At 33.6% G+C, this 25253-nt stretch overlaps 2 long non-coding RNA genes across 2 annotated transcripts in view; both read left to right on the top strand.

Annotated features, from left to right (window-relative positions):
• LOC111097012 overlaps positions 1-25253 on the top strand; it is a 55445-nt gene that overhangs the window by 6794 nt on the left and 23398 nt on the right. The gene's annotated exons all lie outside the window — the stretch shown is intronic.
• LOC111097013 lies at positions 1314-6411 on the top strand. Its single transcript, XR_005362846.1, has 2 exons — positions 1314-1449; positions 6105-6411. It is a non-coding gene; the product is annotated as an uncharacterized LOC111097013 (long non-coding RNA).

The raw sequence follows: 25253 nt of genomic DNA, 5'->3' as shown, positions 1-25253 counted from the left end.
GAAATTAATAAATTAAAAGCAAATCTTATGCTCTGTATTCTTTTAAAAAAAGAAATTTATCTATTTATTTGAGGGGGAAGGGGTAGAGGGAGAGAGGGTCTCAAGCAGACTTTGAGCTGTGGGGTTTGATCTCATGACCCTGAGATAATGACCTGAACCGATATCAAGAGTTGGAAGCTTAACCCACTTTGTGCCCCTCCCTAGATCTATATTCTACATCTTCTATTCAGAGAATGAAATTGACATCATCCAAGAGACCAAAGCCAGAAGATGAGGAATCATCCCTATCTCCCTAACTCCTAAATCTCTGTGGTCTTATAAGTCATGCCTCAATTATAATGCCCAATTTTCCAATTTCTTCACAGCTACAGGATGCTCTTTCAATGCAGAAACATTATGGTAATGAATGATGGACACATTCCATAGAATCCAGAGAGCCTAATGTACAATACTGTAACACAATGCCATTTATTAATGATGTCTGGGCTGGGACAGGGTCATTTCTTACAGTGCTATACAAATTAAATTGTAGGATATTGAATAAAATTTCAACCAATCACAAAGATGATATAAATTAGTGGAGATTTAAAAAGGGGATGAAAAAATAAATAAATAAAAAAAATAAAAAGGGGATGAAACACAGGTGTCTTGGGTAGTTCAGTTGGTTAAGCTTCTGCCTTTGGCTCAAGTCCCCTTGTCAAGCTCCCTGCTCAGTGGGAGCCTGCCCCACTACTGGGGAGCCTCTCTCCCAGCTTCTTGTGCTCTCTCTGTCTCTGTCTCTCTGTCTCTCTCAAATAAGTAAATAAAATGTTTTTAAAAATGGGACCAAAAAAAAACAAAAAAAACAAAAAAAATAAAAAATAAAAAAAAAATAAAAAAATGGGACCAAACAGAGTCCAAAAAAGCAGGAAAATACAGAAAAAAAAAGAGAGTATTAGAATGAGCAAGAGATAATGAGTCTAAAGAGGAAATCATGTGGAACAGCTTTCTTATGTGAGGAAACTAAAATTTTATATCAAAGAAATAAATTACTTTAAAAGGATAAGTATGACCACCTAGGAACAGAATGTAAATCTGTATTTCTTTAACTTCCTTCTTGGATTTTTGCAACAGGTTTCTGAGTGAAATCTTTTTCCTACTATGTTTTATGTTGCTTCAGGAGTAATAGATGTAAAAGAAAACATTTTTATCTTATAATTTTTGTTTCAAAATCCATTGTGCATTACTGTTTTTCACTCAAAATAAATACTAATACATACAAAATAAATATAATAAATACAAAAAATACTAGTATCTCTTTCATACTTTAGAGTAGTTCTTCATGATCTGGAAGCTATGGACCACTGAAACTCATCTCTTGTCATATTTTCCACTTGGAACTTAACCCTAATTATATTAAAGTAATTTCATCTCTCCAAAATGTCATACTTCTTCAAATCACCTTCCTGAGTATGTGTTTCATACTTCAATTGTAGAGGGACATGATGTACCATTACCTCAAATAATACCTTATTTCTTTGGGGGAAGATAAAAAATCAATGTTTTGTTGAACTATTTATCTTATTATATAGTAGTTGTGACTGTTTGTCCTACTTACAATATAGTAAGCCTTTGGTTATTATTCATTTGTTTTTTGCAACATCAAAAACTATTCCTCCATGCATAGTACCTAAAAAGGGGTATGGACTCAGCAATTGTTTATTTCACTTCAAATGTAAGTGGTTTTATAAACAAGTTAAATGAGGTGTAATAAAATATCTATAATGTAAATAATACATAAGAAAAATCAACTGAAAAATTATAACTTGTCCTGCCATTTATATAGAAAGCTATATAAAGAGCCAGGGCTATGTACTTTCTTCATTTCTCAAACTCTTCATTCTTCAGAAAGAAGAGTTTCTGAAAAATACTAAATTTACTACTAAAATTTAGTAGTATCCTAAAGTTGCATAAATTGCTAAATCACATTACATAAAAATAAAAATTAGCTTTAAATGGTCTTTTAAAATTAAAACTTCTTTTTAAAAAAAAATCTCCATGTGATGTAAGTATTGCTAAGAGAAAGAACAAAAATGAAAAGGTTGAATCAGATTCAATTAGCAATTTGGTTTGACATGGAAGGTGAATGAAGACAATTTCTTATATTCTGTACCCTGTGATTATCATCTGGCTAATGAGATGACAGTTGCTCATTAGCTAATGAGATGTCAGTTGTTAATGAGATGTCGCTTGTTACCCTTTCACTTACACTTTGTGTTTTCTTTTTGCTTTCTTTTTCTGGCAGCACTTACGTTTTGTTGTTAGGTTTTTCAATTTTCTATCATATATGTAAATATGAAAATTATTTATTGGTGTTAATCAGTGAATTCTTATTCATTAACTTCTGAATGTGCTCTCTCACATTCTCTTTGTTATATCTGGATCAATATCTGTCTGTCTATCCATCTATCCATCCACCCATCCATCCTAGGCATTCTCATTCTAAACCCACCATGTTTCTTAACATCATATTCCCAATAAAAATACAGGGATATATTTAAATTTTTATTAATGTAGCTTTGCAATATAGTTTATAATCAGGAAGTATGTTGTTTCCAGTTTTGTTCTTTCTCAAAATTACTTTGGTTATTCAGGGTATTTTGTGGTCTATGCAAACTCTAGGATTGTATTTTTTTAGTTTTGTGAATAATGTCATTGGAATTTTAATAGGGAATGTATTAAATATATAGGTGGCTCTTTATAGTATGGACATTTTTACAAAATTAATTTTTCCAATTTATGAATATAGGATACTTTACCATTTATTTGTGTTTAATTCAATTTATTTCATCAATATTCTAGAGATTTCTTCATTTTGTTTTGTTTTTAATGTCTTACAGTTTTTGATTTACAGATCTTTAAGTTCCTTGGTCAAATTGTTTTCTGTATCTTTGCTGGTCTTCTTTTGTTCTTCCATTTTCTCCTTATTTCTTAAGTTGTTTATCTGTTTTCTCATGTAGCTCTCTGAGCATCTGTAGAACAATTATTTTGAACTGTTTGTTGCTCAATTTTTATATCTCCATTTCCTTTGAGCCTGTTACTGTAAGTTTACTGTGTTCTTTTGATGGAGTTAGGTTTCCCTGAATTCTTTCTAATCCCTGTAGCCTTGCATAGGCATCTGCACATTTGAAGAAAACAGTCTCCTCTTTTAGACTTTATGGACTGACTTCAATAAGGTAAGATTTTCATCAGCATGTGGGAGTATGTTGGAATGTGTTGTGACCCCAGGTCTAGTGGCACCAGCACCAAGTGAAGAAGTGTATAGCAGCTCTGCATCCTGGGGGTATGTAAAGTCTTGTTGGCTCAGGCCACTGGAGTCTACAACATTGATAACTATAGTCCTTGCAAGTGCTGCAGAGGGTCCACAGTGGCTGTGACACTGGGATTCTTCAGCTGTACCCCAAGGTTCAGCAACTAGGGACAAGGGCAGGTGGTGGTGGTTGTCACAGCAGGATGGTGTGTATATCCTTGACTATGGGGGCCACTAGTAGGTGCCTGTGTAGTGGCAAGGTCAGCTGCAGACACACCTGTAGTGGTAGGAGTCAGGGCCAGAGCAAGTGTTCTCAGCCAATTGTGTGTTTAATGACAGCTACCAAGGACTTGGCTGTTGGAATGCACTACTCTGGCTGCAGATGATGCCACAAATATGCACATAGCAGAAGATGGTGAAGAGACTCAGTGCCCAGTGATATGCAAGTGCATAGATGGGTAGGTTAGCCCCAAGTGCACTCATAGTGGTGAGGGTCAGTCATAGTGGTCTAGGCTGATACTTTTTTTTTTAATTTATTTATTCAGAGAGAGAGAGAGAGAGAGAGAGAGACTGAGAGTAGGCTGATACTTTGTACTCACACAGCCACAGCTGCCTGAGTAGGTCACTGAAAATCAAGGTTTGTTTATGTTACATGGCTGATACGGGTAGTCACTGCTTTTCTTTTTTTGTGCCTCACCATTTTTGTATTTCTCTGTTTTGCTCAGCTTTGGGCAGGGTGGAACTGAAGCAGCCTCTTTGTACCATGCTGTGAAAGGCTGGTGAAGCTAGTCCCTCACCCCATTCTTCCTTTCCTAGTGAGGGGAACTCTTTCCAGCTGGAGAGATCCTCTTGGTACAGAGCAGTCAGTCTAGAGGATGGGATGATGCAGGCAAAATGAAACTGTTTTTTCCCCCTTTTGTGAATGGTTATTCTACCGTTTTTTTTTTTATCCCACTGTGTTGCCAAAGTTTCTTAAGTGGACTCCTAAGCTCTCTCAGTGCCATTTGCTTTTTGTGGATGGCTATTTAATTGTTGATCTTTGTTGGTGGACAGAAGCTAGGATCTCCTACTTCATCTTGGTGATGTCACTCCTCTAAAATAAGTTGTTTGCTTGAAGGTCTTTGAAATAAAATTTCATTTACTTCCATGTTAAACCTATACATTTGAGGTTAGTTTATTTTTCATCCATCTTTACTAAGTGGATGAAGCTCTTCAGTATCCCAAGTTTATCTTGGATCTTCTTTGGACTTCACTGCCTCAGATAAGCCTTAATCTTTATTTCTAGTTCCAGTGTCCTTTGAAATACTTCAACCAAAAGTCCACCATGGTTCAAAATGTAATGTTAGATCATGAATCAGCTTTAGTATTTATTTGTCTTCATATGTTTCAAATTCTACTTTATTTCTGACCTCTAAGGATTTGCTACTTTTTGTCATCTCTGCATTAAATTTGAAATACTAATTATTTAAAATATTTTATTCTATGTATTTACTTGGTTTCAATGAGAAAATGCCATCTTGTATCACTTATCCTCTTAATCACTCAATAGTTTCTGGCTCTGAAACTACAACATTGATTTCTCAAATTTGTTTTCCAGATTCCTTTAGCCAAATTTCTTTTTCAAAATGTCTCTAATTAGAATAATTTAAATAGATTATCTGTCCTTAGTCTTTCCACATTTTTCTCCCAAATCAGTCTGTGGTTATGTATTAAAATATGAACACTTCATTATGTAATGATACAAAATTTCCTTCTCTTGTTTATTATGAAAATTATGACATATGTTCATGCATTTGACTGGGAATCTGTTTCCAGTAGAACATCGTTTCCTAGTTTCTTGAAGTGTAGTCCTACTTTCCTTCAGCACTGCCTTACTTTAAACCCTATAGGAAGAGATGGCTAAATCCGAAACCAGGTGACCTCCAGATTAAGCAATAGGATCCATGTATCACGAATTAAGTTATTAAAATTCTCTTTTGGCAGTTTGTATTTTAAATGGATACATGTAGAAAGTGGAGTTATCTGAGGTCTGTGCCCTAAAATAAGAACCCAGATGTGCCAGTCTCATGCCATTATTGAGCCGCATTTAGTTACATTAGCAAAGCAGTAACCTTTACTTAATTTTTAAGTTATTTAATTTATTATTAATAAATAATCTTTAATACTGGCAAGTACTTCATCTTAGAATGGCTTAAATTTGAAAAAAAAAGAAGAGAGGAAGAGAGAAAGGAAGGAAGAAAAGGCGGCAAGCAGGTGTTTATTGTATAAGTGGTGATTTTTCAAAAAAAAAAAAAGATAAAAACAGAAGAAGACAAACCACAAGACACTTTTAACTATAGTAAACAAACTGAGGGTTTGCTGGGGGGAGGGGGTGGAGGGGATGAGATTACTGAGTGATGGGCGTTAAGGAAGACACTTGATGTAATGAGCACTGGGTGTTAAAGGCAATTGACGAATCACTAAATTCTACCCATGAAACTAATAATACACCATATGTTAACTAAATTGAATTTAAATAAAACTTATTTAAAAAAAAACTTATTTAAAACATCAAATTCAGATGGAAAGAGAAGGAATACAGCGTCAGCCAAACAATACAATGGCCATAATACTTTCTCTTGTTCCCAACCAAAGAACAGTAACTGAAAAAAAACAAAGCAAAAACTTCACATTCATTTATATTTCTTCTGAAACACATCCTTGTGAAGATATACACAGAGCTTTAATTCTAATGATACTTAACCACTAATTATTAAGTCCTTAAGAATAAGGATTTAAAGTCTAAAATGTAATTCACATTCTATTTAATTTACAGGCACATGCTTTTTCCCAAGAGATTATCTGCCAGTGAAGAAGCACCATGAAATTTGATGTCATTAGTTAAGAAGACATAAAAGATAGTAACCAGTTGAATAGATCAATTGGAACATATAATTTAAGTGTACAACACAATTCAACTCAGGAGAGTGCTTTTTTCTTTGTATCTAAAGGATAGTATGTTTTTATCATCAAACCTGGCGTTGACTATCCTGAATTTATGTTTGTAAAAAATGTTGCTATGTGTACCTCATGCTATTGATAATTTTTTCGACGATTTGTTTAAAGTTATTTATTGTGTTCAATTTTCTGCTTGAAAAGTTTGAATTTATTTTCTTGTCTTAATTATTATCGGAAAAACTTCTGTCTTGAATTATGTCCTGTCATATCTATATCTATATCTATATCTATATCTATATCTATCTATATCTATATCTATATCTATATCATCTATATCCATCTATCTATCATCTATCTTATTACCTACAGAAGTTCAAACTATTTAACTTGCCATGTATAATCAGAGTGGACATTAATAGGTAGTTTAAGTATGTGTGCTTTGGAAATAGTCTCATCTCTCTTTTTTTGGAAATAGTCTAATCTTTGAAGACTGAATCATTTAAAATTGTATCATTTTGTACAGAAAATGTAACTATATCTTTGTTTCTTTATAAAATGAAATCATAACATCTATCTCAGAGTTTTCAGAATAAATTGGATAGAATATTTAAAATGCCTAATAAGTCTAGCCTACTGAAATTATTAAAATGTGTTTGTTTCTTTTAACTCATTATTAAATCCTTGCCCCTTATTTTCACACATAAATGCTCAATAGTACAAAGTTCAACTGCAAAAGATTGCTCATCATTACTTATAATTTCTGGTCTCTGTGACTTAGATCCTGATAGTATCTCCCAGAGAGTACAAAGATAATTCTAGCTCCTCCTTAAAGAGACAGCTTGAAGTGTTTATGTAGCATTCCTATATTACCCTTAAAAAATTGAATTAATTACTTTCCCCTTTGCCCTCCATAACCCTCTTTGAACACTTATCACATTGTTGTGTGTACTATAACTATGCTTATAAATTTCTGCCTCCTTCAGCATATCAAATCACTAGGAGAACAGGAATTATAAGAAATAACTAGGGGACACTCATTCTTATTTATGAGTATTAACTATAATTTTGTTTCTGTGTCCTCCCATAAAATCTTCCAGTAAAAAAATAATACTTTCTCTTTTTATCATTTTCAATGTGTGACATAAAAGCTTTAAGTAGTATGCTAAGTATACAGAGAATGATTCATGAAGTGATTTACTATTACTGGTCAATAGAGCCTATGGGAGATAGCAAAGCTTAATATTTAGGAGATGAGACTCTGGAATCTAGACTTGAATATCAGTTCCTCCATCTTCTAAAAGAGTAGAGTTTCCTCATTTGTAAAATGAGAATACCATCTATCTCATAGAATTATCATGAAATTCAATGAGTGATTCATTCAATAATTGCAATGACATTAGAAGAACACCTGAAACATAGTAAGCCCATATTAGAATACTTAAGAGTTAAGCTTCTGGAATCAAACTGCTTATTTGAGGTGGCACTCTACCTTCTCTATTTGGGTAAAATTGTAACAGAAAAAAAAAGTTTTTTCATCTACAATATGTGAACGCTATGCCATAATTTCACTGGCACTATTTTTTTTTAATTTATTTTTTTTAAGTTTTTTATTTATTTATGATAGTCACAGAGAGAGAGAGGCAGAGGCACAGGCAGAGGGAGAAGCAGGCTCCATGCACCGGGAGCCCGATGTGGGATTCGATCCCGGGTCTCCAGGATCGCGCCCTGGGCCAAAGGCAGGCGCCAAACCGCTGCGCCACCCAGGGATCCCTCACTGGCACTATTAACTGAGATGGTGCTTATACATGGTCCAGAGCAAAGTGAGCTCTGAATACACAAGAGTTATATCATCATTTACCATTTAAAATATTTCTCAACTGTTCCATATTATTTATTTTTGCCACTGGACTCTTGGAGAAGACACTTTATATCATTGTGCTGTATCTCCCAGCTATCAGAGTATGACATAAGTTACAGTTACAAGAAATAAGGTCTCTTTTGGAATATCTAACTGTTGATACCTGAAATTTAGCTATTCAAGGCATTTTTTTTTCAAGGCATTTTTTCATAATTACCTCTGTTCAATGTAATTGAAGTGAGGCACCTTAGGCTAAATAAATTTCTTGAAGAGGCACTCTTTTCTCACCATTAGTCACCTGAAAACAGGCAATGTATAATCCTTAAGTACAATCAACACTTTAATGCCTTAAAGGTAAGTGTATGGGGGAAGCAAGTTCCTCTTTCAGTTATATAAGATGAATAAGAATAAGAATGTCTAGGAAAGAGATCAAAAATAAAAATATAAATTTTAACACATCAAAATTAAATCCTTAATTAATCTGAACTAATGCTACCAGTCAAAGGGAATTGCCAATCAAGATTTACAGAACCCAAGATAATACTATTTACAAACACAATTTATTGCAAAAAAACCCCCATGAAATAGTGTTAATAGTATTAATGGGAGTACATGAATCCCATCCAAGGGCTGCCTTATAACAAAAAAATTTGAGCTGATCTAGTGTGCTACCCAATTGACTTATCTCTGTAAAAGGTGGTACAGATGTTTCTCTCTCTCAAATCAAGAATCCCTGATATGGGCATATAACATCCTGGAACCAACAGGACACTTTGTATCCTGCTGGTCACTTGGCATATATATATATATATATATATATATATATATATATATATATATAACCAATGCCAAAAGCAAAGCCCTCTGGGAATCTCATAAGGACCAAATGCAACTCATGAATCTCACTGTTATAAATTAACAATGCTGATAAATTGGTTCAAATTACCCCAAAATTCTTTGGTAATGTGGTTAAAAAGCAGTACCATTAAGTCTATTTGTTCCAGACAAGGGATAAATACTTTAGTATAATAAAAGTTCATTAAAATAAAATGGAAGGTCATCAAAACTCAATAGACAAATGGGATGTATACTATATACATACTCAGAAAAGAATAAACACACAGCAAAAGAATATTCAAATTCACAAAAGTCAAGTAAATTAACACATCAATTTTGTTCTCTTCATATTAATTTTTATCAACTTTCAAAAAATAAAGTTTACAAATATTAATATGATTAGCAAGAATTAAGTGGGACCGACACTCTTATACCCTGCTGATGGGATTCAAATTGAATGAGTCAATTAGCCTGGACTTGGTAACCAGATATCCCCATTAGCCGTATGACTCAGACATCTGACTAGAATGGAAATCAGGACTTTGAGCTATGCTGTTCTATAACTTTAAAGGTCTTCACTATCTCTTTGATTATGTCAAATATAAGTTAAAAAAATCATCTAGATGGCTAAATAGATTTATCTTCTTTCATTTGGTAAAGTGAATATGAATGATACATATTTTTTTAGGGTTTCATCTTAGACATCTCTCATATAAATGTTTACCCTTTTAAGGCCTCATTATATATATGAAACAAATGGTCTTAGAAATGGTTCTAAGACCTTCACTTATGTTTACTTTATATTTAAGCTTAGTATCTCTGTGAGGAAAACTGTAATAGTATTTGTATTTCAAATCAGGAGACTCATATTCTAATATAGGTCTTGACCCAAGCTTGTTATATAACTGACTCTTCCAGTCGCTTCAGCAGTGAATTCAAAACTCTTTCATAATTCCCATATTTGGATTTTCTTCCTTCTTCTTTCTTCCCACCTCCCCTGCTACCCTGAGAATACAGAAGTCCTCACAATAGAAAACACCTCAGCCTTCTCAGTCCACACCCATGTTCCATATGCATAGTACTCTACTTCTTGGTGGCTGGCTCCCAGGCAGGTCCTCTGGCCTTCTCTGGGATATAGCCATAAAGTCTTCCTGATGTCTTAAACACCTTCCTCATTTCCCATTTATATTTTCTCTTTCTCTTTACTATTTACATAACTGAAAATCAAATAGAAGTTTCCTATGTCTTTACTTTTCTGCCTGAAGAGTCTGCCACCCTAACATTTCATAGCAAAACTTTTTGAGAAAGTATTCCTATTTATTACCTATTATTAAAGAATAAAAATAGTGAATGACACTTGTTAAAACATGATAAGGAAGACTTTATTCAAGGCATGATGGGAATAGGTAGAGGGAACACTGCCATGAAATTTTGCAGTGTGAGGGAGAGATTGGGCTCAACCCAGGAGAGCATGTGCAAGTGGCAAGTTGTAGCCAAAGAGCAGGATGGGAGTCAGTGGATGGAGAACTGCTAAGAGGAAACATTAGGAGTTGGGGCAACTTTGCTGAATAGACCTAACAGGTATATAGTCTTGCTAAAGACAAGCCAGATCGTCAGATGTCACCTGGAGGATAATGGAACCTGATCAGATATCAAGGGTGAGCATTCTGGCTAAACTGATGTACCACAAATTCTTGCTACACCTGAATTTTGAAAGGAGGTACACAGATGCCAAGAAGAAGGCTCAGGAGCCCGAGTAAAGTTTAGTTAAGCAAGGGATGTTTCCTCTATCTCCTTACAGTCATCTCACAAGAACTCCACTAATAACTTCCATCTGTAGTTCTCCATCAACCTATAGAAATCACTATTTATAATGACAAAAATGACCTACATGTACGCAAAACTAACATAAACCTAATGGACATTTTTAACTTATTCATTTTATTTTCTCCTTTTTTAAAGATTTTTATTTATTTATTCATGAGAGAGAGAGAAAAAGAGAGAGAGAGAGAGAGCCAGAGACACAGGCAGAGGGAGAAGCAGGCTCCATGCAGAGAGCCTGATGTGGGACTCAATCCCCCATCTCCAGGATCACACCCTGGGCTGAAGGCGGCGCTAAACCACTGGGCCATGGGGGCTGCCCATATTTTCTCCTTGTTGAAAGAGTTTCCTACCTGATCTTTTCTGGATTTCTCCTCTCTGGAAACTCTTTCTATGCTTTATAATACTATTTTTATTCTTTTATTTTTATCCTTCCTATCATTAAAGTTATTCAAAGCTCAACTCTCTGCCAATTTCCTTAATATATTTCATTCTCTACGGCTACAATTACATTCTATGTGCAAATGTATATCATACACTTGTATTTCTAGATAACTTCTCTCCTTTAATGCTCCCTGGTACATAATAATCACTATATTAGAGTTCTCTAGTATTGTTGATATCTGATTATTTTTAAGAGGCTCTCCTGAGTTCCAGGACAGCAGAAGCAGTGAGATACATTGGAAAAGGCTCTACAAGAACAGAGGTTTTCTTTCTTTCTTTTTTTCTGCTTCAGAATAATTATGTTACCTTACAAGTAATTCAGCTTCTACTGACCTTATCTGTTCCCTTATCTATATGCAAATGCAAGATCTGCATTATTAAATAATCTTTAAAGTCCTTTCAACTCTGAAGTTTTATTATTCAATTTCAACTGGGCTTGCTCAATGATCTTGATATTGATACTGGTAACTCACGAGTCACCTTTTATTATAAAATGTTGTAAGGGAAGGTGTTTATATGAATAAAAGGAAATTCATTTATGGCTTATGATGTAGTTTATAATAGCATTTACACTCCTAAAATTATACTTATTAATAGGATATTGTAGAAAGAAAGAAAGTTAAAGAAAAGCCAGTGAATTAGGATAAAGAAATTTAAAAAAAATTAACATAAGACTAAGTATAAGTATAATATAAAACAAAATAGAGAGTTAAGAGCTATAAAACAGAGAAAAGATTAAAATACTAGGAACAAGGTAGAAAGATACAGAAGTGAACAAGGGATGCAGAGAAAGTTCCTTTGCCTGTGTGTGCCTATGCCCAAAGTAAGGTCTGAGCATCCTAAAAGGACAATTGAAAATAAACTGTCTCACTTCACAATATACTCTAAAATAGTTCTGACATACTGCAAAATGGAATCTCCTGGTTGTTTCTAATTGGAGAAAAGAATATTCTTTAACATTAGGATCTTCTTAGTCATTGTTCCATGATCTGAATTTGTTTTCTGTAGGCCCTTTTATCAAGATTTTCTATGCCAAACTCCAACTAAAAATAAGACATATAACTGCTTCTATGCATACATAACTATCCATTAAATTTGTAATCTAAACAACAAACCTGAAAGATCAGTGAATTTAACAAATGAGGCAGCATCATTTTTATAATATTGAATAATGAAGACACAGTACACCAAAATGAGAGATATAAGTAGACAAATTTAGAACTAAAACAAAATCTAGTTCAAAATACTCATTTCTTTCATTAATTTCTTTCATTAATTCGTTAATAGTTGTGTTGAATAAACACATGTATTAATCACTAAGATAACAAACATAGGAACTATTGAGTTTTGCCCTCAAAAAAGTGGAGTTTAGGACAGAACATCAATGTGAACCAACTGGTTAATTGTGATGGATGTACACAAGAAAAATAATGAGACTAGGGAAAGGGTTAAGATATAGGAAGGGAGAGATAGAAGGCCCCTGACTAGGTTCTGGAGGTATTTCAAGTATGTCGATTGTGAGAGGTAAGAAACACAGAGATTAGGGAAAATTTAAAGCAATCTATCCCAATTATTGGGGTTGAAATGCTTTTTCTAATAATTACATCATAATCATGGAAAATAAAATAACCTCAAAACTGATCAGGTCTCAGAGGAAAAGGTCATTGTAAGGATTAATCAGATCTAGCAATATATTGCTATAGATCATGGATGTCACAGAAACAAAAACCCTCACACAATGTATAAGTGTCATGTCTAGTTCCAGGCCACTGACCTAACCATGGGCAAGTTTCCTGGGAAAGTCCTAATAAAATGCCAGACATGAAAAGCCCTAATAAGGGCTTAAGCCCAATAAGAGTCAGGACTTCTCTCACTCTTGGGAGCTTTTTCTGTATCTAAAATTCTATCACTTTGCTTACTCTCCTTTGTTAACGAGATTCATTTTTGACTCCATGAGACAAGAACCTCACTCTCCTGCTTCAAGAACACAATGTTTCAAGAGATTTAACCAAAAGAAATGTGACCTTAAGAATCATTCTTCCAAATCAAGTGGACGAATGAAAAGTGAAAGGGTTTGTGATCTGGGGTGAATATATTAGAAAAAGGGAACAGTGGTTGTGAAGAGACAGAGCTATGACATTGAAGAAGATATTCCTGAAATAGTAGGTTAAGTTTGAGTACTAGTCTCCCATTGATACAAAATAAATTACTACAAATTTAGTACTTAACACAATAATAATTTATTGTCTCTCTGATTTTTTTGTACCAGAATTCTGGCACATTTTTGCTGTATTTACACTTAGGATTTCACAAGGCTGAAATCAGGTATCATTCGGTTGTATTCCCATCTAGAGGCTCAAGTAGGGAAAGATAGGCTTCTGAGCTTCCTTACTTTCCTGGAAGAATTCAGTTGCTTCCTGATTTAACACTCAAAGTCCCATTTTCTTGCTAGCTGTTGGCCTGGAATCACTCTTGGCTGCTGGACACAGCTCTCAGATCTTTGCTTCTTGGCCCTTTCAGTGCTCAAATTAGGTCAGGACCACCAGGGCAATCCTTTTTATTAACTCAAAGTCAACTGATAAATAACCTAATCACAGGACCAATATTGCATTATATTCACAGATGCTGCCTGCTTTATACAAGACATTCATATCAAGCAGCAGGAATCTTGGAGGCCATCTTAGAATTCTTCCTACCATAGGCTAGATTTTAATAAGTAAAGTAATAGGATGGCAGTGATGAGTAGCAACAGAATGATCTGCTTTTAATACTCAATTGATGATTTTAGACACCTTCTTGAAGATATTCAATGTCATAAAAAATCTTAGGCATTATTTTGTGGGTAATATGGAAATCCTCTAGAATATTTAAAAGTGAAGTGATCTCATAAAGATGTATTTTACAAAGATACCTTTTTTTTTTTTTTTTTTTTTTTTTACAAAGATACCTTTGGTGGATTAAAGGAGGCTGCCCTGAATTTAGGCAGAAGTAGAAACAGAGAAACCAGAATTAGTTATGGTTATAATAATTTATAAGAAGCCAGGGCTTCTCACCAGGTGAAATATTTCCCCAGAAAGGATATTTTGGATATTTGCAGTAATATTTGATTGTCAAATGGTTAGGGTGGTACAGGTGGAAAACTTCTGAACATAAGAAATAATCATCTTAGACAACAAATTATGATTTTGGGTCCCAGAAAACACTCAGTGTACTACAGGACATTCATGTGATCGAAAGTTGCTTGAGAGGTGGCCTGGGTGACTCAGTTGTTTATGGGTCCAATTCTTAATTTCAGCTCAGGTCAAGATCTCAGGGTCATGGGATAAAGCCTTGTGTTCAGCTCCACACTCAGCAGAAAGTCTGCTTGAGAATTATCTCTTCCTCTATCCCTCCCCTTGCTCTCTCTCTATTGAATAAATAAATTTAAAAAAATAGTTTGAAATTATTTGAGGCTGTATGATATTGCTTTATGAAAACTATAAAATATATTTTTACATTATTTTGATATACACTAACATTTTCAGAAAAGCAAACAGTTTGTATAGAATGAGAAACTTGCATTTTTTGCAACTGTATAAGTTGTACATAAATTTTGTAATTAGGTCAGCAAAGGCAACACTGCTCATGATATTTCAGTTGCCAATTCAACGTCTTTTTAATAGTCTGTCACTGATTATGATTCATCACTGTGCTGTTCTTCAACACTTATGCACTAAAAATGCATCATTTTATTATAAGTTCATTTCCTTTTGTATTTTCTTTATGTTGGTGCTGGTATATTACATTATTATTTTAAAGTGTTTTATAGATTTCAATATATTTTGTTCAGAAGAGTAAAGCGAATATGAAAAAATGTATTATAAAAATGGAGTTTCAGTCTGACAGAACTTAGAATCACTAATTTACCTGACAGCAAATAGGGCAATTGTAGTATGAATAGTGTTATGAAAGAATGACTGTGTTAAGCAGAGACAGTCCAAATTACTGGTTTTTAGGTTGATCAGTGAAGGACCGTAGGGAGTGTTGTTAAAGCCCACCCATATATCCATGGCCTGTATCTAATAATTTATATTCAGCTACTATAAATATTTGCTATACATTAGTTTGTCCTGTCTCTTAGCTTCTCTGCCTGGGGAATTTCTCTAGCCTGTAGGAAAGTCAGTCCAAATTAAACAAGATTTGATGGATAAATAGTTAAGCTTTCTCTTCCCTCAGTGGGACAATTCTGATACATATTCCACCCATTTGCAGAGGGTGCTCAGCTGTCCACAGTGTAACCTGCTCCATAGTTCATGCTTTATTAGACTTTCTCCCACATGTGTATAAAATTGTCCTACTCCCCACAGCTGCTCTCTAGGATTATTTCCAAATAAAATTCCTCACCCAAACTTTCTTTCCCCCCATCAGAGTGGGGACCCAGGTTAAAACAAACAAACAAAAAAGTCATATATAAAAGAACTTTAAAACTTAGTAATTGCTTTTCTATGTAGACAACATTCTCTTCAGTAACTTGCATGGCTTGCTCCCTCTCCTCTTTAAGTTTTTGCTCAAATATCACTCTATTGATGAGTATTTCTTTACTATCCTTTTTCAATGCTATATGTAGCATTTAAAATAAAAATATATAAAAAAATAAAATAAATAAAATAAAAACATATACATATACATATATATACATATATGTATATGTATATACATATACATATATGTATATATGCATACATATATATATATATACACACATATATATATACATATATATATATATATATATATATATATAAAACTTTTAGGACAAAATAATTTGACCCATTTAGCAATACTTAGTAATAAGACAGCATTTAAAAAGGATAGTAAGGAAATACTCATCAATAGAGTGATATATGTGTGTGTGTGTGCAGATATCTCTATATATGAATTTTGTTATATGATTTGATTAACACAGTTATGAGGCTAAGAAGTCCTAAGATCTTGGCAGGCTAGAGATCGAAGAGAGTCAACAACAGTATAGTTCTGGGGCAAGTCTGAAGTTTGAGACCAGGACAGCTAATGGTATCAGTTTTAATACAAACCTGAGTCCAAAATGTGGAGAAGACTGATGTTCTAGCTTAAAGATAGTCAAGCAGAGAGAGAATTCTCCCTCAGTCTTTTTGCTGTATTCAGATCTTCAAAAAATTAGACAAGTTCCACCTACTATGGAAAGGCAATCTGCTTTATTTAGTCTACATACAAATGAAACATCCCCAGAGACACACGCAGAATAATGTTTAATCGATTGTTTGGCATCTGTGGTCCAGTCAAGCTGACATAAAAAATTGACAACCATAAGCCCACCTCTTATCACTTTGTGCCCATATGTATTGTACCTCATTAAACCATACTTCATTTCCAAATAAATACAGTAACAAAGTCACAATTTTGCCTAATATGATTAACTATCCTGCATACAACCAAAAACACACTAACCTCTTCTTAAGAAGAGAAGGTAAAGCCCTAGAGGGATGCTTACACTTTTTCTTGCTGCCATATAACTAAAATACTATTAATTAAAATAATAGTACTGAAATATTATGACATAAAGTCAATACATGTTATGTTATAGGATGAGTGATAAGAGAGAAAAGAAAATGAAGATATATCTGTACACATACAAACATACAATAAAATAAGACTGAAGAAATGCTCTTGACAATTACAGTCTTTGCTTCTGTAACTGGCCATCTGGTATTTTTAACTACTTTCTTTCCATTCTGTATTCCCTTTGTCATTATAAACATCTTGTTACCTGTCTTTCTTTGCCTAATGATGTAAGCCAAACCAACATTCCTGAAGGGTCTAAGCCATTAGTAGTCCTGCCTAGATTGAGAGTTTTACAATGACCTTAATCAGGGGGCATGATAATACCTTATTGTTGATTTCAAATTAACAGCCTATATTTACGACTTAAGGAGTTAGAAAAAGAACAACTAACCCAAAATTTGTAAAAGGAAAGGAATAATAATGATTAGAGACAAATAAAAGAGAGACTAGAAAAACATTGATTTTTCACTAGAAAATCAATGAAACCAAAAGTTGATTTTCAAAAACAAATCAATAGTTGACAAATCTTTAGTCAGAATGACTAAGAAAAAAGAGAAGGCTGAAATTACTGAGATTAAAAATGAAAGTGGGAACATTTTCACTGATTCTTCAGAAATAAAAAGTATTATAAGAAAGTAGTTTGAAAAACTACTTGAAAAAAACTGTATGACAACTATCTTGGGCCGCTATGGCAAAATGGCATAGATTGGATGGTTTATAAAAAACAAACAAAAAATTATTTCTCACAGTTCTGGAAGGTGGGAAGTTTAAGATTAGAGTGTCAGTTAATTGTGTCTGGTGAGGAGTTACTTTCTGGCTCATAATCAACAATATCCTCGTTTGATGAAAGGAGCAAGGCACAAATTCTCTAAGTGATGGCTCTGCCTTTATGACCTAATCACCTCTTAGGGCCCCATCTCCAAATATGATCACATAGGGAAACAGATTGCAACATATTAATTGTTGTGGGGGGCTTGTCATACATACTTATGCTACAGCATCAATATTTCAAATAACTTAGTTTAAGTGAAGAAATCCTAGAAATAAAGAACCCTCTATCATTAAATCACAAAGAGATATAAAAAATCTGAATAGACCTGTAATTAGTAAGGAGAATGAATAAGTAATCAGAAACCTTCCAACAATAATTTTAAGAAAGCTTGGACCTGTTGACTTCATTGGTGAATTCTACTAAATATTTTTTTAAAAAAGAACTAGCATTTTGTCTCCAACTTTTCTAAAAAAAAAACAAAATGAAGAGGAGGGAATACTCCATAACTTATTTTATGAGGCCAATGTTGCTTTAATATTAAAGCTAAAGGAATTTCCCAAAAAGAAAAGTATAAATATCCCTAACAAACAGTGATGCAAAAATTCTCAACAAAATAATACTAGCAAACTTAATTCAGTACCATATAAAAATACTTTTGCATACAATATGATCAACTGGAATGTATGCCTAGAATGCAAGGATGTTTCAACATTTGAAAACCAATCAATGTAAAATTCTCGGACAGAATAAAGGGAAGAGAAACCAAACATGATCAACTCAACTGATACAGAAAGGGCATTCAACAAAATTCAACACAATTTATGATAAAAATACTCAACAAACTGGAAGGAGGAAATAACCTTGACATAATAGCAGCCATATATAAAAAAGCCCATAGTTAACAGCATATTCAATATGAAAGACTATAAGATCAGTAACAAGACAATGACGTCTACTTTCACCACTTCTATTCAACATAGTACTGGAAGTCTTAGCCAGAGTAGTTAAACAGGAAAACGAAAGAAAAGGAATCCAAATTGGAAAGGAAGAAGTAAGATTATCCATTTGCAGATGTTATGATTTTATATGTAATAAACTCTATATAAAATTTCCTCAAAAATTTCTAGAAGAAACAAATTCAGTAAATTGTGGCAGGATACAAAGTCAAGACACAAAAGCCAGTTGAAATTATATAGTCTAATAATGAACAATCCAAAAGGAGATTAAGAAAACAATTCCATTTACAATGGCATCAAAAATTATAAAATACTTAGGAATTAATTTAACTAGGAAAGTGAAAGACTTGTAAACACTACAAAAAATGGCTAAAAAAGTTAAAGACATCAATAAATGAAAACATACTCCATATTCATAGATTGGAAGGTTTAATATATTAAGATGTCAGTAGTGCTCAAAGTGATCTACAGATTTAGTGTAATCCCTATCAAAATTCCAATTAAGTATTTTGCAAAACTAGATAAAAATTCATATGAAAACTCAAGGGGCCCTGAATAACAAAAACAATCTTCGTATTTCCTGGTTTCAAACTGTATCACAAACCTATAGTAATAAAAACAGTATGGTATAGGAATAAAGACAGATGTATAGATCAATGGAACAGAATAGTGAGGCCAGAAATAAACCCTCACAAAGAAATAAACCCTCACAAATAGGGTCTAATGATTTTCAGCAAGGGTGCCAAGATCATTCAATGGGGGAATGGACAGCCTTTTGGAAAAAGTGGATATCCTTATTTAAAAAATGAAGTTGGTCCCATATCATATTAAAGAACAAAAAATATTCAAAATGGAACAAAGACATAGAACTAAAATTATAGAATTCTTTTCTTTAATTTTTTAAAATTTATTTATGATAGTCACACCGAGAGAGAGAGAGGCAGAGACATAGGCAGAGGGAGAAGCAGGCTCCATGCACCGGAAGCCTGACGTGGGATTCGATCCCGGGTCTCCAGGATCCCGCCCTGGGCCAAAGGCAGGCGCTAAACCGCTGCGCCACCCAGGGATCCCAAATTATAGAATTCTTAGAAGAAAATATAAGGCAAAACCTTTACTTTGACTGGATTTGGTAGTGATTTCTTAGCTATACCAAAGACATCTTGGTCTTTGATAAGACCAAGACTTAAGCAACAAAAGAAAATAGAAAAAAAATAAATTTATGGAAAGTAAAAAAAAAAAAAAAAAAAAATGCATCAAAAACAGTTTCAACAGACTAAAAAGAAAATCCATAGAATGGGAGAAAATATTTGAAATCATATATCATTATGGCTTAATACCCAGAATACATAAGGAATTCTTAAAATTCAACAACAACAACAAAAAAACCCAATTCAAAAATGGGCAAAGGATTTAAATAGACATAACTTGAAAGAAGATTTATGAATGAGCATATAAGCACATGAAAATATGCTTCAACATATCATTAGGGAGATATAAATTAAAGCTACAATGATATCACCTTAGATCCACTAGGATGGCTATTACTGAGCACACACACACACACACACACACACACACACACACACAGCCCAGAAAAAACAATAACAAAATTCAGATAATAGCAAGGGTTGGCACAATACAGAGAAATTGGATTCTGATGCATGGCTGGTGGGAATTTAAAATATCATAGCTGCTATAAAAAGAAATATGGCATTTCCCAGAAAAAAAATCAAAAATAAAATTACCATATGATTCAACATTTCTACTTCTGGGCGTATACCGCAAAGAAAAAACAAGGTATTAAAGAGATATCAATGTCTATAGCAGCATTATTCACAATAGCTAAACATGGAATCAAGCCAAGTATTCATGGACTGTTGAATGGATTAAAAAAATAAGGTGTATGCATACAATGCAATATTGTCCCTCCTTAAAAATTAAGGAAATCCTGACTTGTTACCATATGCACGAATCTTGAGAACATTAGATTAAGTAAAATCAGTAAATCACAAAGATAATATTGTATGATTACACTTATTTGGGGCATTTAGAATAGTCAAAATCATAGAGACAAAATATAGAATGGTTGTTGCCAGAAGCTGAGGAGAAGGTGGTTTGGGGAATTAATTTTTAGTGGGTACAGAGTTTCAGTTTTACAAAATGGAAGAGTTGAGTTGGATGGCAGTGATGGTTGCACAATATTGATATACTTAATACTGAACCTAAAAATGGTGAAAATGATAATTTTATGTTACTGCATTTTACCAATTTTAGATTACCATATTTTACCACAATTAAAAAAAAAAGGAAAAACAGTTAAAAAAGCTTACGGACAGTAAAGTAAAAACTCTGGCTAGAAATGTAATCTAACTTAACAGGAAAAAAAGTTACTTTGCTGCTTCTGGTGCTTTTGAAACTGTGTGTTTTGGTGAATTCCAGAAAGTCCATGGATTTCAAACTGTGGGGTGAATTTAAGATCTAGTTTGCTTCCAATAGACAAACTTGGCTGGTTTATGCTTGGTTATCCTTGTATCAAGTACAGATATTAATAGAATCCATTTCTAAAATTATTTAATGATACATTCACACTTAGTAATGGACTTTCTCCATGATTTAGAAGGTAAAAAAGGAACAAAGTTCTGTCTAATTATAGTGTTTACACTGAAGAGGCTGTATGTAGATTTTGTTATATTTGGAGAAAATTTTTATTCTTTTATATGGGCCCACAGATATAGTATTCAACTTCATATGTTTGAACATATGCATGCATCTGATTCACTAGGTTTTGAGCTTATACCTCTATGTTAATACAAAACCCATGTGATTCTGACATTGGTGGTCTATGTTTTCAGAAAGGTGATTTAGATTGGCTTTTTGACTTCACCTGTATCTAAGAGATGTAAATATATGTGCATGTATGTGTGATTTTTATAATTATACATTTATTTTTTAGGTATTTGTTTATTTAACAAATGTGCAGGGAGCCTGACATGGGGCTTGATCCTCAAGACCCTGGGATCTTGACTTGAGCCAAAGGCGGACACTTAACTGACTGAGCCACCCAGACACCCTTATTTATTTGAGAGAGAGAGAGAGAGAGAATCTGAAGTAGACTCCACATTCAGCATCAGAGCCCAGTTCAGGGCTTGATCTCTCAATCGGGAGATCATGAGCTGAGCTCCAACTGAAAATTGGGTGCTTAACTGACTGAGCCACCCAGGTACCCCTGTAAATATGCATTTATTGGCCACAAAAAAAAATCCACATTCTTTATTCTCACAGAGATGGAAAAACATCTAGAACTATTAAATTGTGAATAAAGGCTAACCTGGAATATTTTACGGAATGTTTCCCCTCTACATGATTTTCCTCACTTCTCTGGCAATAATCCATAGTGAATAATAGGGTTAGAAGGAAGGCTTGTGTGCTTGACACAATATTTCAGGCAATGTAAATAACAGTGTCACCTGGTTATGTTTTAGGGGGAAAATCACTCCAACAGAGAGGAGTGGACTAAACATGGAAGTTAGAGAACTTGGTGCTGCCTGATCCATAATCTTCTTCCGATCTTTCAAATGTTTAATACTTATGAGTGAGTGTGTGTGTGTGTGTGTGTGTGTGTTTTGTTTTGTTTTGAGCAGGGTGGACAGTTATATTAAGTGTACACTTTATTCTTTTAGGTGAAACAATAAGATTAGAATTGAGATAGATAATAGAAATAAATGTGTGAAGGAGTTTAGAAAATAGTGGAATTGAGCACTTTTGTGGCACCTGTCCAATTTATGGAGCTTGCTCTGAGAAATGCTCCAAACTCACTATTGCATACTTTCTAGCCATGTTTTTTCATGTAAAGTTCTCCCTCTGTATTCCTATTCATACTTGCAAATACACATACACAGAGTAAACTGAGGAAGGGACACAGCCATCCAGGGTGACAAAATCTAGAGTTAAGCTTATCCAGTTAGTGTTTTGCTGTATGACTGAACATACTCATAATTATGTTCTAATACAACATTCTCACCCATTCTATTTCTAAATAAATGCCCCCTTTCACTGTCTTCATAGATTGCATAGGTTATTAAAATTTTAAGTTCATTTTTTTTTCTCAGTATCGCAAATGGAAAATGTTTACTGATTAAGCTACTAGAAGGGAGGGGGCTAAAATTATTTATGGCCTCATTATAGGCAATGTAGTTCCACATTAAGTGTGGGAATTTAGTATCCTGTGCAGAGTGAACAGAGGGAAAGAGAGCATAAATATATGTCACTCTGGCTTCTCTGGAAGCATAAATTCCAATGCTGAGGTTTGAATTCTGATTACAGTCATTTGAAAATGAGATCACAAAAATAAAACAGTTTTCTAACAACATAAATAATCTGGAAGCATTAAAACTATAAGCAATTATAAGCAGTTATGTATAGTTATAAATGATCTATAAATCAATAATTTTACTAGACTCTTAATCTGCCTGATTTTCTTTTAATTATAAAACTGCTCTTTTAACATTATTGAGTCCTCTGACTCGTGAATATATATCTCCATTTGTTTAGGTATTTTTTAATATCTCTCAGCAATATACACTTTTTTAAAGATTTTATTTATTTATTCATGAAAGACACAGATAGAGAGGCAGAGACATAGACAGAGGAGAAGCAGGCTCCATGCAGGGAGCCCGACGCGGGACTCCATCCCGGGACTCCAGGATCACTCCCTGGGCCAAAGGCAGGCGCCAAAGTGGGGAGCCACCCAGGGATCCCCAGCAATATACAAATCTTAAGTCGAATTTACACCGAGCATTTCATATTTTATTGCCTTTTAAAATTGAATTGTTTTGATGATTTCAACTTGTAAGTTTTTATTTCCTGTTGATAAAAATACTTTGATACTGATCTCATTTCTTTTCTTATTAATTTTACTATCAACATTTTAGATTCCATTTCATTTTCTACATACGCTACCATGCCATCTACATACAATGATAGTTTTCCTCTTGCTTTCCAAAATAGATACCTTGCTTTTTCTTGTCTAACTGTAGTGGTGAAAACTTTCAGCCCAGTGTTTTATTGTTTGTGTTTTTGTGGACATATCAAATAAAGAATTTCCTGATTCAAGGACATAAAGATTTGTTTCTGTTTTCTTCTTCTAAGTAATTTATGATTTTATTCCTTACCTTTTAATTTATGATCCAATTCAAGTTAAATATTGTGTATGATCTGAAGTAGGGTTCAAAATTTATACTTTTGAATGTAGATGTCCTTAATCCTTTTTAATTTTTATGATATTTAATGTTTGCTTTCTAGTTGTCATTATATATTTGGATCTTACTTTTTCATATAACTGAATCTTTGTTATTTATTTGAAATGTCATGAACATTTACAATACTTGTGACCACTGATATATTTGAATTTAAATCTATCAACTTGCTTTTTAAAAAATATATTTGTACAATCTATAATTTATTTTGTTTTTTTAAAAGAAATTGGCCTTTTTCATTGCGGTTTTTTTAATGATTAATTTTATCTCCTCTCTTAACAAAATTATTCAATTATGTCTTAGTAAAAGAAAGATAAATTCTTATTTAATCTATGTAAATAAAAATATTGCTATTAAGGTAAGAATACTCAGGAAGAGTTTCCAACCTTTGGAGAGGTCAGGCAGGTACAATAATATATCATTGAAAATGTTTAACTTCAGTTTACAAGAGCAGAGTCTGCTCAATTTTGAGCTATCCTTATCTTGAAAGAGAAAGTTATTTCTTATCTATCCAGAAAATATAAAATTAACATGTAAATCATATTCCAGCCAAAAACCATAATTACCCCTCATTAGTTCATTTGGTCCCATGTAATTGTTTTTCTACTCCAATTTGGGTTTGTAGTCTTATAAACCCATTTGCCTCTTTTTTTTTTTTTGATTTTTAAATTTGTTTATTCATGAGAGATAGAGATAGAGAGAGAGAGATTGGCGGAGATACAGGCAGAGAGAGAAGCAGGCTCCATGCAGGGAGCTCAACATGGGATTCAATCCCAGGTCTTCAGGATCACGCCCTGGGCCCGAAGGCAGCTGCGCTAAACTACTAAGCCACCTGGGCTGCCCTTGCTTTTTGACTAGAATCTTAGAAATATTAGTTTGTCACTTTGGTGTAGCCTCAAAGCTGCTTAAGTGATGCCACCAGAAGCTTTTATCCAAAAACGCTGGGCAACTTCCTTTTCCAGAAGTCTTTGAGATAGTTCTTGGTTCAATATGAGTCAGTACAACCCGTGGATGATTAAAAGTGCTTTCAGGGAAGCATCACATTAAAGCAAAACCTAACTGCTGGTGACAAAAGACTTTAAATGACTGTGGTTAATTTCAAAAGAGAAAGATCTGATGAAAGTTCATAACAAATAATGCAACTGACAAATTTGGTTGATTCTGTGGCAACCAAAACAAAGAAAAAAAGTAATCCAAAAAACATTTTAGAAAAGACGATCTGTAAACAAAATGATTGACCCAATTTTCAAAAGTGGATATTCAGAAAGTTGATAAATGTAATCTTTACAGGAAAAAATATTTAGCTGTAACAAATAATAATTCACAGTCATAATATGACACGGATATACTAAGCATATAGTTAGAATACACCAAGAATATATCAGGCTAAATACCAGATTTGGTAAGTCTAGAGATTCTGAACATCTGTATTTAAGTAAAACTTCATAGGTAGGTGATGTAAATCCCCAGTTGAAAACTAGTGGCATAAAAAATGTTTACCAAG

This window comes from Canis lupus, chromosome 8, assembly GCF_011100685.1.
Source record: "Canis lupus familiaris isolate Mischka breed German Shepherd chromosome 8, alternate assembly UU_Cfam_GSD_1.0, whole genome shotgun sequence".
NCBI classification, from domain to species: Eukaryota; Metazoa; Chordata; class Mammalia; order Carnivora; family Canidae; genus Canis; species Canis lupus.
Note: the sequence above shows the minus strand (reverse complement) of the source record. Positions and strands in the feature narration are given on the sequence as shown.